Genomic DNA, 3,957 nt, shown 5'->3' with positions numbered 1-3,957 from the left:
TCAGCAACTAAAACGACATGATACCAGCACAGAAATAAGTAGATCAATGAAATAAAATGAGCATTCTAGAAAGAAATATATATCTAACAATGTAATATATGATTAAATTTATATTTCGAATCAGTGGGGAAAATAAGGCTTATTCAACAAGTAAGGTGCATAGACCACTATTATTTGAAATAAAATAAATGTAGAGCCCTATTTGACACATTATACAAAAAATAATCAGATGAATAAAATCGATATGTAAAAATCTAAGAAGTTTGAGGAGAAAATACAAAATAATATTTTTCTTACCATGAAGTAAAGAATTCAAACCCAGAGAGCTATAAGGTAAAATACTGACAATATGACTATATTTAACATTTAAGACTATACAGTAATATACATATAAAAAGAGTTAAAGGACATGTAACAGAATAAGAAAGTATTTCCAACACATCTAAAAAAGCGTTAATAGTAGTGGTTTTTTTACAGAAAAAATTCTACCAACATTTAATCAAAAAATGGATAAAGAATACCAAAAAGTCGTTTAAAGCTTTTTAAAAATAATAGAAATATATGAAACCAGGTTTAGATTCAACAAGTAATAAAGGAGCAATTATACTAACACATCATTGTCACAATCAGATTAATAAGTATTAAAAATATTGGTAATATCAAGTATTGGTGACTGAGTAATTAACTGGGTATTCATAGACTCTTTTTCTTCATCTTTTTAAAGTAGTCCCTTTAGCATATTTTACAATGCTGGTTTGGTGAAGGTGTATTCTTTTAGCCTTACTTCATCTGGGAAACTCCTAATCTGACTTCCATTTGAATTCAGAACCTTGCTGGGTAGAGCAGTCTTGGTTGCAGGACTTTGCTTCTGCTTTTCGTTACTTGGAATACTTCTTGCCACTCCCTTCTGGCTTGCAGTGTTTCTGTTGAGAAGTGAGCTGCTAGCTCTACTGGGGCTCCCTTGTATGTTACTACCTCTTTCTCCCTTGCTTCCTTTAGGATTCCTTTAGGATTCTCTGTTTGTCTTTGATATTTGCCATTTTAATTATGATGTGTCTTAGAGTGGGCCTCATTGGGTTCCTCTTCAATGGGACCCTCTGTGCTTCCTGGACTTGGGTGACATTTTCTCTCCACAAATTAGATCAATTATCCATCATGACTTTTTCAAACAGATTCTCTATCCCTTCCTCATCCTCTTCTCCTTCTGGTATCCCTATTTTATGAATATTATTACATTTCAGGTTGTCCTGCATTTCCGTAAATGCCTCTTCATTATTTTTTAGTCTTTTCTCATTTTCTTGCTCTTCCTGGGAGCTTTTTTCTACCTTATCCTTCAGCTTGCTGATTCATTCCTCTGCTTCATGTAGTCTGCTTTTGATTCCTTCTACTGTGTTCTTCACTTCAGAAATTGTATTCTTCATTTCCTCTTTTCTCTTATTGATAGTTTCTATGCTCTGTTTCATGCTGATATAGTTTACAGTAATTTCATTGTAGTTTCCTTGTAGTTTTTTGTAATTCTCTCTGAGCTCACTGAGCTCATTGAGCTTCCTTAGAACCATTGTTTGGAACTCCATATCTGATAGTTGACTTGCCTCTATTTCATTTAGTTCTCTTTCTGGGGATTCCTCCTTTCCCTTCAACTGAGGGTTGCATCTTTGTCTTCCCATTATTTGTGAGACTCTTCTTTTTTGCTTCTCCTTCTTAAAGTGATCTGTCTTGATTTCCTGACTTTGTGGTGTGAACTACTATGGTAGCATACCACTGTTTTTTTCTTTCTGGACCTCTTTTTGATGATGTCAGATGTTGACCCTGTCTGACCTTAGGCAGTCCGTTTGAGACTTCCAGGAATGTTCTGTCTGTGGCTGCCTCCTTCCGCTGTTAATCTAGTCACTCTACACTCAGTAGTCTGCCTTAGACAGCACAGGGCAAGACAGAGTCCATCCTGGGGATGAATTTATTGGGTCCCTCTAATGCTGCTGCCCCTCAGGGGTGCAGCCTACTTGAGCAAGGTCATTACCGATGTATGAGGAATGATTCAGCACCAGGATCCCACCGGCTACTCTCAGTTCTCTCCCCAAAGCCTCATTCTCCAGTTTCTCCTCAGGCTTCTCTAGCCCACTCTGCCCCTGCCTTTATCAGACACCAGGGACTGAAATAAAAATTTATGCATTGGCCCTTTACAAGTCTCTTTGTGTCCCCCTGCCTGTCTCTGGCAGAGAGCAACACTGCTGCTTTTTGCAGCTGGCTGTTTTCTGTGTACTTTTTGGGCTCTGGTACTGTAGGCTGGAGATCTCCACTTATGGTTTAGACCCCACTCTTCTCAGGGTGATCCAATTGGCTGTTTCAATATCTTTCTGGTGCTGCCACCTGTGGGTGTCCCATGACCTTCTTGAGTCTGTATTGCACTCCTTACCACATAGGTTGTGCAAAAGCTGATTCTTCTGTCTGTCCAAGGTCATAAGGTTCCTCTCTCATTATTTTTCAGTTTTTTTGTTCCAGATGATTTCTCCACAATTTAATTATAATTCCAGATTGGCCCTGGGAGTAGGTCAGTGTAACTTCCACTCACTCTTCCACTATCTTGTTTCTCTTCCATATAAATTTTTGAAATGTTTGTTCTACATCTGTGAAATACGTCATTGGTATTTTAATAGCATTGCATTAAGTCTATAAATTGGCTTGAGTAGTAGGGACATTTTGATGATGTTATTTCTTCCATGCAATGAACATGGCATATGCTTCATTTATTTGTGTCTTCCTTAATTTCATTCTTCACTCTTGTGTAGTATTCTGAGTACAGATCTTTTACCCCCTGGATTAAGTTTATCCTAGATACTTTATTTTTCTTGTTGCTATAGCAAATGGGATTTTTTTTTCCTGATTTCTGATTCTGGTATTTCATTGTTGGTGTACAAAAATGCCTTTGATTTCTGAATATTGACTTTGTATCCCACTGTTTTGCCAAATTCATTTAGTAGGTTGAGTAGTTTTTTGATGGAGTCTATGGGGTTTTCCTTGTAATCTATCATATCATCTGCAAACAATGATAGTTTTACTTCCTCCTTTCCAATTTAGATGCCTTTTATTTCTTTTTCTTGTCTAATCACCATAGCTAGGATTTCCAATACTTCGTTGAATAGAAGTGGAGAAAGTGGTCATCCTTCTCTTGTTCCCAATCTTAGTGGGAAAGCTCTTAGTTTTTGCCTTTTGAGTATGATGTTAGCTGTAGTTTTTTCATATGTGGCCTTTATTATCTTGAGGTATGCTCCCTTTACTCCCACTTTGTTGAATGTTTTTTTTTTTACCATAAAAGGGTGCTGTACCTTATCAAACACCTTTTCTGCATCTATTGATATGATCATGTGGTTTTTGTCTTTCCTTTTGTTTATGTGATGTATTACATTTATTGATTTGCGAATATCGAATCATCCTTGCATCTCTGGGATGAATCCTACAAGGTCATGGTGGAGGATCATTCTAATGTACTTCTTGATGCGATTTGCCAATATTTTGTTGAGGATTTCACTGTCTATGTTCATCAGCAGTAGTGCCCTGTAGTTTTCTTTCTTTGTTATGTCTCTATCTGATTTTGGGATTTGGTGATGCTTGCCTCCTAAAAAGAATATGGGTGCCTTGCTTCTTCTTGGATTTTTTGGAATTGTCTGAGAAGGACAGGAGTTAGCTCTTCCTTAAATGTTTCAAAAAATTCTCCTGTGAAACATTCTGGTCCAGGGCTTTTGTGTTGTGGGAAATTTTTGATTACTGCTTCAATTTCACTAGCTGTTATCGGTCTTTTCAGGTGGTCTGCTTCTACTTGGTCCAGTATTGGAAGGTTATATTTTTCTAGAAATTTGTCCATTTCATCGAGGTTTTCAAAATTCTTGGCATATAATTGTTCTTTTTATTTTCTTAAAATCCTTTGTATTTCTGTGGTATCAGTTGTTATTTTTCCTCTTT

Source organism: Pteronotus mesoamericanus, unplaced genomic scaffold, assembly GCF_021234165.1.
Source record: "Pteronotus mesoamericanus isolate MK-2021 breed Mesoamerican mustached bat unplaced genomic scaffold, CSHL_Meso_final contig_37, whole genome shotgun sequence".
Lineage (NCBI taxonomy): Eukaryota > Metazoa > Chordata > Mammalia > Chiroptera > Mormoopidae > Pteronotus > Pteronotus mesoamericanus.
The sequence above is the reverse complement of the archived record's forward strand: the minus strand, read 5'-3'. Positions refer to the sequence as shown.